The 16,728-nt window shown below is 42.7% G+C and overlaps 1 protein-coding gene across 3 annotated transcripts in view; it reads left to right on the top strand.

The window, feature by feature from the left end:
- LOC109433065 (uncharacterized) overlaps positions 1–16,728 on the top strand; it is a 433,734-nt gene that overhangs the window by 145,142 nt on the left and 271,864 nt on the right. The window lies entirely within an intron of this gene.

The following is a 16,728-nucleotide window of genomic DNA, read 5'->3' on the forward strand; positions in this document are numbered from 1 at the left end:
GAAGAAGAAAAAACCGCAAGTCGAGGAGGTTAGGGATGCCAAACCATGAAGGCGTAGGAGAGTAGGTGCCAAAGGATTACTGCACGAATTTTTTCTGGCCTGCTTACTCTCACACGAAATTTGACGTTTAAGAGGTGTCGGCACCGCTCAAACGTCAAATTTTCTGTGGGAGTGAGCAGGCAAGCGTAAATTCGTGCAGTGGACCAACGCGTAAAAGGCGACGCGCTCGTCATCAAGACCAAACAGTCTAAGTACTTGGACGTCTTGAGGACGATGCGAAGTGATGCCAAGCTCGTGGATCTAGGAGACAGCATGCGCAGTATTAGACGTACTCGTACGGGTGAAATGATCTTTGAGCTCGAGCGCGAAAAAGAACGCAAGGCCGCCACCTTCAAAAGACTGTCGAAAAAGGTCCTTGGCAATAGGGTTGAGGTGAGGCCTCTTACAGCAGAGGCGACTAGGTGAAGAACCTAGAAGAGGTCACTGAAGTGAAAGAGCTCGTCAAGGAACGGCAGCAACACTGCAAGGTGCAGGTGGCTACAGCAGCCGTTCGGCTACGGAAGGGGCCGGCAGGGACACGGATAGACTTGGTCCAGCTACTTATGGCGGACGTGAACAAGTCCGTTAACCCTAAAAGGGATACCTGGGGTCCATTGGATCCCAGGCGCCTTTCAGAGCTCGTCTTTGATGGAACACACTCAGCGAGGTGACGAAACTGAGGCAACTGAGAAACATGAAGGTATCCCTTTTAGGGTTAAAGAAAGAAATATCAAGGTAGGCTGCTCAGTATGCCGTCTGACCTTCCATGAGCCACCGAAAGGTTGCTTCAGGCATCTGGAACCAGGATACAACTCATGGGGCTCCTGTCAGGGCTGTAAAGGCCCTGACAGGAGCAAGCTGAGCAGGTGATGCGACGCCGAAGGCCATAAGACACAAGGCAGCACGAGTCCACCCATTTGTCTGATTTGTACCGGAAAATCCGTGAACAACAGGCATCCAACGGGTAGTCTAAGGTACACGGCCTTCAAGAAAGCCGCAGTAAACAATTTACAGTGCAGGTAACGCAGCTGAACCTGAACCACTCTGACGCGGCTCAGCAACTGCTTTGTCAGGCGGTTTCTGAGTGGAAGACGGATATCGCCATCATAGCGGACCTATACCGAGTACCCGCCGGCAACGGCAATTGGGTCGCGGATGGGTCCAGAAAATGGCGGCGATATGGAAGACGGGTAAACACCCCGTCCAGGAATTGGTGTTTACTACCTATGAGGGCTTCGTGGTCGCCAAAGTAAACAGGATCTTCTTCTGTAGCTGTTATGCGCCTCCACGGTGGTCAATCGAGCAGTTCACGCAGATGCTGGACAGACGATCCCGAGTAGAAGTAAAAATCAGAACAATATCATTATTTGATATTCCTCAGTGAAGTACTCAAGATCATAATTAGATATTGGTTTGTTTGACATAAGAGATAAAAGATCAAAAATAAGATCAAAAATTAGTATGGGGAATAACATAATAATATCTCATTTTGATGTTATAAGATCAGACCAATATCTGGGGAGATCTGGGCTGTAGCATATCTAACCAATATCATAAAATGATCTGACAGATGGATTAGAGTAAAAAAAAAGAAAAATGGCCGCGACCAGAATCGAACTTATGACCTTGTGATTTATGAGCAGTGAGAGCATCAAGTTCTATGTTTTCCAAGGTGGTTGCGGTTAATGGTAGTTGTGTTGGTTGGTCGCGCCATGTTGTAGATGAATGTGTGAAAGAACTAATTATGATCTTGAATAGTAGTTTTCAGATCTTTTAATTTTCGGATGTTATAGATGAATGTGTCAAAGAACTGATTTTGATCTTGAGCAGTAATTTTCAGATCTTTCGATTTCTGGATGTTGCAGATGGAAATGTGAAGAGCTAATTTTGATCTTGAGCAGTATTTTTTAGATTTCTCAATGATAAATGTTTTATTGCAGAATATTAATGCCACCATAATTCCTCCCAAAATTTGCAAACTGACGTGAAATAATGCAAACCCAAAAAATGCAAACTGACGGGAAAATAAAGATGAATTAGGGCTCAATTGGGAATTACATATTTTCCTAAACTAAGAGAGCACTTTTCTCTAGATGATTTCACATTTTATGCTCTTTCTCTGAATTGTTAACAAAGCTAGTGATCCAACTTTAAAAACGACATGCGTAGAAACATGTTTGGTTTATTTTGCGCCTAAAACAGGACGAATTTCCACCAATTGGACGCAATCAGTGAAGTACTAGAGATTGTGGTAATGAGCTGAATTTTTGTATGGTGAGAAGGTAAATTCTCAATCTCTGCAACGAAATGACGCAAAAAGCCTGGCTCCTGCCAGATTCCTTGCCTAACCTAATGGTGTTTGAGCAAAACTTTAGGTAACTGTGTTATTGTTTTCTCCATTTCTTGCAACAAAATTTTCCAAAGTTTTATTCCAACAGCGCCAAATAAGGCAAGGATTCATAATACCCACGCTTTTTGCATAATTTCGTTGCAGAAACGGAGAATTCACCTTAAGGGCTGTCCATAAACCACGTGGTCATGAGGGGGGGAAGGGGGGGTTTCGGCCAATGACCATTTTGTATGGACGAATAAACATTTTTGTATGGACTAATGACCACGCGGGGGGGGGGGGGGGGGGGGGGGCTAATGACCACGTGGTTTATGGACAGCCCCTTATAGCCATAAAAAATAGCTAAAAATCTAGTAGGGTAATTGTTCCCATCGTTGTGGTAGTACCTATTGTTGCGGTAATGGCCAATTGAGCACTTTTTCGACTGAAATGTTACCAAAAGGTATTTTTAATAGATGTATTGTACTTAAATTATGAGATTGCACCATTTGTTTGCTTAAGATTTGCCCAAAAACCTATTTAAAAAAATATTTTCCTTAATATGTTTGCTGCTGTGTTCCTATTGTTGCGGTAGTGTTCCTAATGTTGCGGTATCCCATATGATTTCAATGGGATACCGCAACATTAGGAACAAATACCGCAACATTAGGAACAAATACCGCAACAATAGGAACACAATGTTCTTTTAGATAAAAACGAATAAAATGCTCATAACAACCTCAAAGTGGTAATATTTCGTTATTTTCCCGTAGATAAAGGATATATTTTATTATTTTCAATTCAATCCAAGTAAAAAAATTGCTTGGGGCGATACAATTGTGGTTTAAGCATGAACCCAGTGCTTAACTCATCCATGATCGGATCAATTACCCTATGTACTTCACTGAACGTGCTCTATTGTGAACTGTCGCCCAGAAAAGCTTTGGAAACATTTAGAAGATCGTAGTCGTCACGACTGTCGTCTGTTCGTATACCCGAGGCAAAATCGCTACGCAATTCGTTGATTGAAACTCAAAAAGCTTGTCGTCTGCAGCGGTATGTTATGCTGAATCTAGAATCAACGATCCGTTTCTCGAAATGGATGTATTTTGCTTAGCGGGCCGATAAAGTTCCCAAATTGTCCGGTGATTCATTTATTGGATTCGTACCACATATGCAAGCTCGACATCGAGGTCCAGCTCATGTCATCGGGCTCAATTGAAAAGCCTCTGCTGGTTTACTCACAGTAAAATAAAATAATTATAAACTGGGATTAAGAAACCTATCAGATAAAAACAGTATATATTTTTGTGCCTGTTTTAAAGAAAAGCAAATATCGATTATAAGCATTTTTTTTTGTGCCGATTACTCTTTTTTTTTTGTTCAATTACCGCATCCATAAAACCGCTTATTGAAAATGAAGGCCACTTCTGCTTACTTTATGTCCCAGTGCTCGATTGTAAAATTTGTGGTGTACATAAGGGAACATCCATTTATTCTGTAACGCTAAATTAGATATTTTTGAACTCGGTGGTTGGTTCATGAGGATCTGGCGGAATCCATAATGTGCCTTTGTATGATAACTCCAACTTTTTTGTATGGGTCGTAACGCTAGGCTGTATTCCCTATTTCCCTGGAGCGTTACGGAATTTATTGAACCCCTATCTCCTGAAGCGTTACGTTATTTGGGGACAGCACATAATGAAAGTTGAAAACTTAAAATAGTTTTTATGCGCAATGTTGTGAAATTTCGACGAATAATTGTCGGTGCTACGCCATCCTTAGAAGAAAATTGTGAGCGCTCAATAGTTTCGGTTGTGATTTTAATTGGGCTCCTACTTTCAAGTTCCAGTGTATTGGGAATGTATAATCAGCATTACGAGAAGAAAACAGCAATTAGCCCGGAAGCTACAATCGAAAACGGTCACGTGTTTTCTCGCTTCAAAGTGACTTATTTCATCGGTTTGGCCGATGAAAGTTTAACTAAATGGCTGATTTTTTTGTGAATTGTTTAAAAAGCGATGAACTAGTGGGTGAAATGGTGTTCTTTGTAATCGGATATTCTTCAGAGCGCTGCTTAAACAAAGAAAAGCGGGAAACTGGCGATAGCGTGATGTCTAATCTTGGGAATATGATTTCGTTTTCAACTACATCAAGGCCCACTGCTGGAAGGATACTGGAAGTTTGATTATTTGGTGAGATCTTTCTTATTTTTATGAGATGCCTTGATGTTGGAAGTTTGAGTCTATAAACATTTCACAGTTTAGTCGCCTATAATTTGATTGTTTTAGTATAACCGGGGAAGGGATCAAAATATGTTTATCTCGTTTCAGAGAGCGAGCAATGGCGCTTAAGCCTAGGCTTTCGAGCCCGGGCATATGGGGAAATTCCTATGTCCCATCCCAGGAGGAGGAGCCTTGACGGAGTGACATTAACTTTCTTAGCAAAGTCACTCCCAACGTTTTTGCTTAACTTCTATACCACATACTACACGGAGCGGTTGGTACGAGATGTCCCCGTTCTAAGATTTTAATTTTCATTCAATGACGCTGCACAGTAGGCCTGGCCGCTTCAATACTTGTAATGCATCACTGATTCACTGCAAGTATTGATAATGACAAGAAAAATGATAGAAGTAGTCGATTCTATCGTTTTCCAGAATTCTTCCTAGTGATGGCTGTGTATGTATAGACTAGACTAGAGCAATGTTGGGAAATTTCGACATTTATACAGCGGGTTGCGCTAGGCTTTCCAAAGATCAAATTAAGTACTGATTTTGAAATCATATCACCATGAGATATTGAGCAGATGTTTGGCAACTTTTTGAATATCTTGTCAATAACATATTAAGATATGACATCAAAATTTGATCGTTTTAAGATATGATTATGATATTCACGTCTACCCGGGCGACGGTGCTGACAGGCCGATGGTAATAGTGGGTGACTCCAATGCCGGGGAAGCCGTATCACGAATCAGTGAGGTCACATCCTGCTAGCGGCACTGATCGACCTGGCTAATGTCGGCACCTGTAGTACCTGTGGGGTGTGAATAATGATTAGTGATATTCCCCTTGCGTGTCTTTCCCATCGGTGACAGCAATCATTATGACGAGACAGTGAGTGTGTTGCTGCCTCATTGAGGAGTGGAGCTTTGGCGGAGCCAGTCGCCTGTATTGTGAGGTCCCGTAACATGCCAAGTGATTCTACTGTAGTTTGCTAAGAATGTCGGAAACGGATTTTATAGTAAGTTGCGTAATATTCACAGTACCTGTAGTCGAAACGGTGTGGAGTCGATTGTTAACATTACTTTTTGTAGTCCCAGCCTAACAAGGGGCTGTCCATTACTTACGTAAGGGTTTAGGGGAAGGGTGAGTTTAGGAAATCTTACACTCCATACAATAATATTTGGGTTCTCATACAAAAAATCTTTCAATGGGGAGAGGGGGTATCGGAAAATAGTGAAAATGCTCTTACGTTATATATGTACATCCCCCAAGTAGTTCGAACTGGAGAGTAGACTATATCTACACTCACAGCGATCACCAACAACAGACAGTGGATAGAGGAAGAGGCGGCTAGGCCAAGGCCAAGCCCTTGCAGGTGGAAGACATCATACTTCGACGAAGGGGTAGTTAGCTGCCGTTCTACGCCCAATTGTCCCATGTTATATGGGAATCCCATATAACATGGGACAACTATGCGTAGAACGGCAGTTAGGGAGGCGCTCCCTGCGTAAGTGAACCCTACTTGGTTTATACAATGATGAGCTAGTAGCGGTGCTCTTGCGTGCGTGCGATGCGACCATGTCTAGGCAAGTCCACCCTAGAAATGTGAACCATCGTCTCACTGGTGGTCTGTTTGAGGGTCAGATTGCCAATGCGAATCCGTGGGGTGATGCTTACAGGATCGTGATGCTTACAGCCACAACAAGAGCTGTAATGGCTCCTACAGAGCATTCTCCTGAAATTTTGGAGGGGATCCTAGTCCTTGTCTTCCTTTTATAACAACTCGGAGACCCGTCGGCATTTTTTCTGGTCCGAGGATGTAAAATGTCTCTTTACGCTTTATGAGTTTTACAATGCCAGAAACTTGACACGAAACCATGTCATGCTTTCTCGATTTTTATAATTACTAAGGAATCAACCCTTGCCATTCATCATGCGTATGATGACCTTTTAATTGCATAACACTTCCAACAAGAACGTGACAAATCGTAATCACCATCATGCTGTGAAGAAATCTTCAACCCCAAGGCTACCACGCTGGCTGCATCCCCATCTCATCCATCAATGGCAGATACGACTGTTCGATAAAAACGAAACAAAAACTAGAGTTTCCAGTATGGTCCACGCTGCACTCGGCAAACGCACGGCACGGTTACGGTACGGCCATCTACCTACCTACAATACCCCTTCTGGCGATAAACCGACAATTCGCACGGCATTCTTCTTCCATGCCATCTCCCGGTTGGTCTCCAGCCGTTTTCAGCTGAAAACCAGGTTAACGAACGACCTTCTCCGACCACCCGGACGAGCCTCCCCGTCCGAACAGGGGGCCGCACACGTAATTAATGACCCATTATATCAACTTTTAGTGTCCTCTATGCATCCCAAGCAGAACCTATGATGGAAGAACTTCGAAGTTCGAAACGTAATTTGCTGAACGGCATTCCTGGCGAAGCGTTTCCCTGCATGCGCTATCGGGCTGATGAATATCGGGTTTCGGGCAACAAGTCGTCGATCCAGTTCTGGAGGATAAAAACGCGACGTTCTTGACATTGAATTGCTGTGCAAGTTCACGGCACACAATCATTATTGAAGGGATGCTTGATTGATTATTATACACGTGCGGGAATTTGAGCTTTTGCATTGAACGATGTGACGGTGGTGAGCTATTGTGTCTCATATAGACTGAGTTGCTTCAGTTGCATCTGTTGTAAGCGGATGCTTTGTTACGAAACGCTTCTTAGGGACTGTTCATAAATTACGAAGATAATTTGAGAAAAAATAAGAAGAATTTCAAAAACGTTTGTGAATGGAAGTCCAAGCGGGGGAGGAGTTAGATCAGAATCTCAGATGTGCAAAAGTCTTCATGGTTTTCGAACGGTCCCTTAGCTGTTCAACCGAGAGTAGCTATACGTGCTCAGGTCTACGGCAAGCAATTCGCTTGAGTTACAATCATTGTGCGTTTGTGATGTCTAATGTGGGTTTGTATATAGATAATTACTCGCTTCGTGTCACGTTGCTCCCTATACATAGCATTATTGGATTAACATAAACGGAAAAGAAGATTATATGCGAGAGGATAAACGATCACTGAGGTGATCGTATTAAATGTTCTATGTATTTATAATTGGTTTCTTCAGCGGCGTTGAAATAATTCCATATTCTGAATTGTAATCTAAATTGGACGTAATATAAATTTTCATGAACCTATTTAAAAATCAATTTGAAGTTTGTATTGGAGTGATTTGTTGAATCACCCCTCGATGGATTATTTTTACAGGAGCTATCAAGTAGTTGTCCATTTATCAAAAAATCTTTGAAATTGCTTCTAAGTACTTCTAAAAATCAATAAATTTTTCGAAATTTAAAATCCCAATAATGGATGTTAAAGATATAGTTTTGATCAGAGTTTCGAATAGAATAAGGTCTGCAGAGAATCGCATGGGTATTACAGTCGGGCTAAAATACGCTATTTTTAACGGATAATTCAGGTTTCATCTATAAAATACTTTCGACTTCAATCAATACATTATTCATTCATCTAATACCAGACTAATCAACACTGCCTCTCTTCTGTTTACAGGTACGCTATTCCTCTTGAGATTCTATTGTGGATTCGGTAAGGACAATTCAAATTATCAATAGGTACTAATGTGGCATTCAAATGTTTTTTTCTCGATGGCAGATCGAATTAACCCGTCAACACCCGGGACGATCTTCTTTTGGCAGAAATGCAATTTTTTTTTTTTGTTTATAGAGACTTTACCCTGAAGGGGCATTCGTCTCTAACGCATATTATATTTAGCAAATATGTTTAACCTAATACTTCACAATTCACGTGCACTTGTAAATGCCAATTTTTTTCGTAAAACTAATTAGCTTAGCTTCGATACTTTGACTATTACAAAGAATTTTTTGGAGTTCATTACTAATTCCTAATTCTAGACGCGCTGTATTATGTAACGGACATGAAGCTAGCACATGATGTACGGATAGGTTCCTATTACATTGGTTGCACTTTTCGGGAGGTTTCTTCTCAAAAAGATGGCATTTAGTAAACCAGGCATGCCCAATTCGTAGTCTAGTCAAAACTATTTGCTCTTTCCTATTTTGCCGATCAATCCATCTGCTCACAGTTGGCTTAATTATCCTCAGGTTGTTCCGAGGTGCTTGGTCCCAGGTTCTTTGGTGTGCACACCAAATTTCCTTTTCAGCCCATTTGCTAATATCCTGCGTCGGTACATCATCTAGAACGGTTGGTTTGTCTCTACCGCGGTTTGCGGCATTGTCTGCCAATTCGTTTCCTGGGATTCCTGAATGCCCTGGTATCCAGCAAAACCGCAGATCTTTCGTTTTCGCCACCTTCTCGATCCTTTGTATATATGGGTTCCTTGATTTACCTGATTCCAGCGCTTGAAGGCAGCTGGCGGAGTCACTGAATATCACTGATTTGTCTTCAGCACGATGAGCAGCCTGAGCCAAAGCTACAGCCTCGGCAGTGAAAACTGAACATTGATTGAGAAGACTTTCCTCGATTCTAATTTCAGGTCCAATCACTCCGAATCCTACTTTTCCTTCTGCAAGTGAGCCATCTGTATACCAGTGATGGTAGTTTTGGTAACATTCCGAAATAAGTTGGCGGAAAGCCTCTTTTGCCAAGTAAGGGGTTTGTCCAGCTTTTACTTTTCTTTTAATGGTCCAGTCAACAGATGGAATTTTCTCGTCCCATGCCCTGTGGAAAACGGTCTGCAACTTGCATATTTTTGGTAGTTGATGCCCAGTCAGCATTTGGAAAGCAGCATTAGCTTTATGCCAAAGTTGATTGCTGTCCTCTGCAGACTTTTCTAAAGTTGCACATGCTTTTCTAATAATTGCTAAAGTAGCTCTATGTTCGAATGGAAGGCATCCACATTCAACTACAAGAGATAATATTGGAGATGTTCTAAGAGCTCCTGATGCTGTTCTAATGACTTGATTATAAATTGGAGCAAGTTTCATTATATTATCTTTTCTCAGAAGCTCCAATCCGTAGAAAAGTTTTGAGATAACAACTGAGTTTCCGATATAAAGCAATGTTTTGCGGTCTGCTCCTCCTGATATTGCCTTCAAAAAGTTCAGTCGGCTTTTGCAGTCTTCTTTCAAATGTTTCGTGTGCGCATTGAAGGTACATTTCCTATCAAAAAGAACGCCAAGTATTCTTGTCACTTTTGGTTTCTCTAGCTCCGTATCGTTCAGAAGAATTTTGGCTCCCTCTAGGTGCCATCTGTGATGGCGGTTTAGTTTGCAGCAGTGCATAGTAGATGACTTGGATGGTGATAACACAAACCCGATAGGTACTACTGGCCCATTTTTCTACCAAGGAGACAGCTTTTTGAAGTCTGTTTCTTAGGTATCCAACACGTTTTCCTGTAGCTACAAGTATTATGTCGTCGGCGTAAAGGAAGACGTGTACATTTTTCGGAACAACTGAAAACAGGGAATTCATGGCTAAAAGGAAGAGCGATACTGACAATACAGAGCCCTGAGGGACTCCATTCTGCAGTTGTTTCGATTTCGATAAAACGCCGGCGAAACTGACCCTTGCTGATCGATGCTGTAGAAAGCTATTAACGAATCTGTTCATTCTGGTTCCAAGATTACTTTCTATAATCGTCTCTAAGATGTTCCTATGCCAGACTTGGTCAAATGCCTTTTTAATGTCTAAGGTTACAATTTCGCAGTGCTGTCCCATTTTTGCGGCATTTGTGATGATTCCATCGAGTTCCGCAAAATAGCTAGTGGTCCCTTTTCCTTTACGGAACGCGAACTGCCGTGGATGCAGTTTTCCTTTGCTTTCGAGGAAGTCCATTAACCGACGGTTGACCATTCTTTCCATTGTTTTTGAGACACAGCTAGTCAATGAGATGGGGCGAAATCCGTTTGCATCGTTGGTAGACTCTCCTGGCTTCGGGATAGGGATTATAATGCTTTCTTTCCAACTCAGTGGTATGTCTCCAGTAGTCCAAATATAGTTGAAAGCCTCAAGGAGAGTCACTTTGCAGTGGAAAGGGAGATGCTTTATCATAGGATAGCCTATGTTGTCCGCGCCGGTTGATGTTCCGTTCGCACTTTCCAGTGCACGAAATAGCTCTTGCATGGAAAAAGGTTGATCCAGAGGGGAAGCTTCCTTTGATTCAAGGTTCAGCTCAATATCTTCTCTAACTCGTTTTTTTCGCAGAAATTCCTCGGAGTACCCTGTGTCAGCCGACGTAGAGGCAAAATAATCAATGAGATAGTCTGCTATCACCGTGGGATTGCTGTTGTGTTCTCCATTGATAACGATCCCAGGTCCCTTATTACGCCGCTTTCCGGTGAGTTTGTTGTAATTCTGCCATATTTCTGAAGTACTGGATTTTGACGTGAATATTTCTTGAAAACTCTTCCAGGAGTTAGCCTTGGCTTCCTCAATCACTTTTCTGGCTTCGCGTTTCGACTCGTTGAACTGCTGTTTGGCTGACTCTTTGGTAGGATTGCCATCTTCCAACTTACGTAATTTTCGTAATGCTTTCCTTCGTTTCTTTACCGCCTGCTCTACATCACGATTCCACCATATCTGACATTTCTTACCAGGGATACCTTTGGTTCTGGGGATGGATTCCGAAGCAGCTTCATACATAGCTTGAGTGATTGCTTCAATAGAGACGTCGTTGTTTGCAGGAATTTTTGTAGCAACTAGTTCTTCATATTTGTTCCAATCGGCATCCTTGTAAAGCCATCTTCTCGTCGACAGGATGGTTGGGAGCGGATTGTTTTGGTGAATGAGGATTGGGAAATGGTCACTACCGTGCAAATCTTCATCGCAATGCCAATAAAATTTGGAGGCGAGACAATTTGATGCAAGTGACACGTCAATAGCAGAGAAAGATCCTGTCGCGGCATGGTAGTGCGTGGAAGAACCATTGTTAAGTACTAGAAGATTGTTGTCTACTGCCCATTCCAAGAGAGATCGACCACGATTATTAGATAAAGAGCTACCCCACACTTCATGAGCCGCATTGAAATCACCGCACAGTAGGAAAGGTGGTTCGAGAGATTGTACAAGACCTGTCAATTTAGTTGTAAGCACTTCACTACTTACGGTTTGCGGGACGTAGATTGACACCACCGTGAGATTCCAGGGTTTACCTACTCTTGCTATACATACGAGGAGATCCGTTGTAATGTCTATCACTTGGTGCGGAATATCTCGGCGGATGCCGAGCCCACTAATGCCGTTGCCCATACTTTCTGGTCGACTACGAATCGTCCATTCGTAGTTATTGTTGAGTAGGTTATTCGTCTTCCTAGTCATCATTTCTTGAAGACAGATCACTGCTGGGTTGTTGTCATCTACGATTTTGCGAAACTCTGCATAGTTCCGCCACACGCTACGTATGTTCCACTGTAGTATGAAGGCTTGATGGTTGAACCCGATGAGATTGGTGTTGGAGCCTGTTTCCGAACGAACAAGCCGGTTGGTTGGTTCTGATCTTGAACCGGGTGATGCCAAAAATGCTGTCGACAGGTTTTCGTGCACTGTGAAGGATTCTGCGGTATGATTCGTATATTGAGAACGAGAAACATGGTTACTTGCCTGAGGTTCAGACAAGCTCCCCGCACCAGCTGCCGCCACAGGCTCAATCCATGAACTGGGAACATCTGAGGTCAGGGCCAGTGCGGAGACTTGCCTGGGGATTACGGACCCCATTCCGATCCTTGCAGAATTTGAATTTGGTTTCCTACTCCTCTCATCGAAATTCGGTTTTAAAAACGATGTGTTTGTAGGGTTTTCCAAAATGGAATTTGGTTCGGTTCTGAGTTTTGGTCTATTATTTTGGCATATCGGGTCAGAAAATGGATTATTGTTATAAGAAGGATGAAGGATAATTATTTTTGGATTATCAGGGAAAGGATGATCTACGAACTGGTTTGTACTGATTGCAAGTTTTTTGCGAGGAGAACTAGAACCGGCCGAACAGTAGGGTTCTCCGTCAACGGGTTGGGGTATGACGTCCCGGATAGAGTTCCCTTCCTGTTGCGCTTCCTTAGGAAGTGAGTGTGGTACTGCACGTTCCCACTCCTCAAACCGGTTGTGTTGAAGTATTGTGATAGGGTGATCTGATTCTATTGTGCGGGGGTTTTTCCGGGTGTTTGCGGTAGGGTTGAAGGCTATCGTTGACGTTAAACTATGAGTTTTTGCTTGGTCCATAATCAGTGATGTTGGGGGGATCACTGTGCATTTCGTGGTCTACTTCGGATAGGTCTACCGTTTCGTTCCCTGAGCGGTGATTTGTTGTGCTTCTCGTCATGATGGGACTTCTAACTGCGTTTGGTTGTTTCTTCGGCGGTGGTGACATGTTTGATCTAGAAGAACGATCATTATCGTTCAGCGGAGTTGGCCGTTTTGGTTTGTGTTTTTTACTTCTGTTTGATGGTTGGCTTGGTTCACTGTTTTGGGAGTCAGATCTTGATCTTACCTCCACGTCATCGATGTATTTCTCCATGTTTTTGTTTGCGGCTTCCAATTTGCTGATCCTTTCGTCTCGTTGGTTCCAGTAATTCCTTGATTTGTTTGTCCTTTTCTACGTTTTCGGTGATAAGATCGTTGAGTCGTTTTTCCAGGACCTGCGTAACATGCGCTAGATTGTTCTCAAGCTCCTCTATTTTTTTCTGCTTCTCCGTTAACTGTGCTGTTAGTGCACTTACTCGTGCTTGATCTAGCCGCTGTTGGGCAGTAATTTGTGCGTAACTGCCATTTCCGGCTTCAACACGCGCTCGCGCATCTGCTGTCGAAAGGTTGTAATCGATCCTCGTTCTAATGACATCCATTTCCTTTTTGTAGATTGGGCACTGTCGGCTGGTGGGTCGATGATCTTTCTCGCAGTTTCTGCAGTACGATGCGTCTTCACATTTTTCTCTTTCTTCGTGTGGCAGTGAGCAGTTGTAACAGCGTTTGGGGTTCACACAGCTGAATCGAGCATGACCATACTCGAAACAGTGGAAACATAACATTGGGTTGGGGTAATATGGACGTGTTTCAAAAATGAGTACTCCGACTTTCACTTCCGAGGGGTACACACTTTTATTGAATGTCAGGATAATCGCCGAGGTCCTTTCCTTGTTGCTTCTCAGTATCCTTCGAGCTTTGATTACGCCTTGGTAGCTGAGCTCGTCCACGATTTCTTTCTCCTCTTTATGGATCAGATCCATAGCAAAAATGACACAGCGACTGATGTTGAGAGTTGGATGGAGAACTACCGAAACTTCTGTGCCATCACAAAGATGTGTCATTTTCAAGAGTTTCTCCACTTGCGCAGGTTTCCGCGTTCGTATAACGTACTTCGTACATTTACCCTCACTTTTAGCGTCATCGATTGGTCCTGCCCAGTCCTCGAGACTTTTCCCAATGAGGAACGGTTCGATAGGGAGGTTGGATCCGTCTTTTCCTGTCATCAACAAGGTTGTTACAGCACCGAATTCGTTGCGAGGGTCCATAAACAATGGAAGCGTTCTTCCTCTTGGCCCCCCAGGGCCGCCCCCGCTAGTGGAGGCCATTAGCTGTGAGCGCACTCACAACTTACCCAGTGAGATCAAGAAACCGCATAAAGTGATAGTGGTCACCCACTACCTACCCCAGCGCGGTGGAATTAGGAAAAGAGATGGAAATCTGACCCTGCCTTAATAGAAAATAGACTTGTCCAGAACTATAGGGTTCGTCGTTTGTTGCGCACAGATGTCTTCAAAGCACTTAACACTACACAAGTACTGTGGTTGCCGAAGGGGCAACTTGGTAGTTTGTATTTACACTACTACCGGTGATGCTGGGTGGAGGCGCCCGGTCGTCCAAACAAGAAGTTTGCAGCACTATAGCACTTCACTCGTATGATCGCCTGTTACGAGCAATGCACAGTACGCGAAAGAGGTCGCGGGTTTGCGGCACGAAATCACGGTAAACCGAACACAAAAACGCCGGATGGCGTAGCCCTAGCGCTCCGTAATATTCTCTTACAACCACAAAAACAACCTCTAGCTCTAAACTTGCGAAAAGAACGACCAATCACTTCGGTTGTTCAACACGAACTGAGAGATGCAATATCTTCTTTGTTTTAAAACATTCTACACTGGAATTTTTTATAGTCAAGGGAAATAGTTGTATGTATGTATGTATGTATGTACAATCCATCGCCCACTGACCGGCAGTGCTTTTATGGAAGAAAAATGTCTGCGTCTGTTTTGGCCATTTACTTTTATGCATAGACGTAAACATTTTTAGTCCTGGAGATGGAAGGTGATAGCTCTACTGTACATCTAACGACCCATTTCGAGGTATGCCTTGACTCGCACGTGCATCCTGAGGTCGTCTTCTGCAACAGTAAGCCCCGCATTAATGCATCCAGATATCAAATGGATATCTGAAATGCATTAACACTTCCTGAATCAAAAATTTATATTTTTGGTTCTGGCGCGTATTTAGTGTAGCAATTTTCACACGTATACATAAATAAAATTAAGCATTTTGATAAGAAATATCTCACCAAGTTACTCGTAGTCTGTCATACTCTGGCGAAACCGGCGGATAAACACAATCGCAAACTCTTCTTTTGAAAATTTTCCAGTAAACTTTTCACCGGATGGCGTATCTCCACTTCAGTCGGCAAAATCAAACCCATCTGGAGCAACATTTGAAAAGGGCATACAAGCATTGGTAAACAATGACTTCACACGTCGCTCCTGAGCCCCCATCAGCTTATTCACAAAAACTAAGACCGTTATCAGATAGAGCAAACATCGATCTTTCGGATAACGGTGTTCATTTGCGTGGGCGGGCTGCTGTTATGCCCTACGGAGCGTTTTAGAAAAAAGACACAAGACCTCTTGGGCCCTTTTCAAATGTTGCTCCAGCCATGTGTTTAGTTTTTCATGTAGCATAAAATATACACCAAAGGCCATCCAAGGCAGCACTGCATCACTATGGAAACATCCACCCAGGTAAACACCACTCATTTTGATTTCCACCCGTTTTACCCCTGTCACGCGAACAATCGGTCATCGCTAGACCACATTCCGAATGCGTGCATTTTCATCCACTTTAGATAACATATTCACTTTTTGAAATTCAAATCATCCGAGGAATACCCAATCCATATTTTTTCGAATGAACACTAGTACATCTTTTCACGGTGTGGAATTGCGTCGGCCGTTTCAGTGGTGGAATCACGAAGAAAATCCGCACAACGAAAGCTAACCGAACTGCTAGCAACCCAATCATACACAAGACACGAAAACTTCCGGATGGCGTAGCGGCCGCGAAACAAAATTTGCACTAAATTTGACTTCTACCCGAAATCAATAAATCACTTTCTCGTTAATTAAATTCACACAGAACCTAGCAGAACTATCACTTTTTGATACGCGGTAAACCATCCGGATGGCGTAGCACCGGTCGAACCGTCAGCCGAATCGCAAAAACAAGCTGGCGAACGTGGAGTAAATGTGATGAGCAGATCAAAACACGTCTGCGCGCGGCAACGCCTACTGCGCTTCTCTTATAGTCAAGGGAAATAGTTGTGCTAAAAATGCATGGTGCCCTCCCCCCTTTGCACCCTTCCCCTTTTGTTCGTAGCCGAAAATACGTGGCTTTTTTGTATTTTTTATAAATTCAAATGGACCCAATGTACAAGGGGTGGCCAAAATGTTTGGGATAGGCAACTTTTTTTCTCTCACAAAAAAGTTCAACATGCTGTCATTTTTTCATAGAGTGCATCAGAAATTTTCAAATTTTGACTGTTTGTCAACCTATTATATGTGCATCATTGGTACAAATTTGAGCTCGATTGGTTAATCTTTCACGAAACTAGAACAGTTCTCGTAAATCACTATTTTTTTATACAACTAATTTTTGAGCTGTCATATCTCGGGGACCAGTGAACCGAAAAGAATGGAATTTTGAACGTTTATCAACAATATATTAAAGCTTGAAAATTCTTTAAAATTCTTTTCAAACGTTGAAAAAAGTTATGATGGATTGACACTTTCAGGATCTTTCTCGAAAAAATGTAAACTTTTCCCATCTATGTCATTAAATTTTATTTTTGATATCCAAAGATTTTCTACT

The sequence above is a fragment of the Aedes albopictus genome, chromosome 2 (genome assembly GCF_035046485.1).
Source record: "Aedes albopictus strain Foshan chromosome 2, AalbF5, whole genome shotgun sequence".
NCBI lineage: Eukaryota > Metazoa > Arthropoda > Insecta > Diptera > Culicidae > Aedes > Aedes albopictus.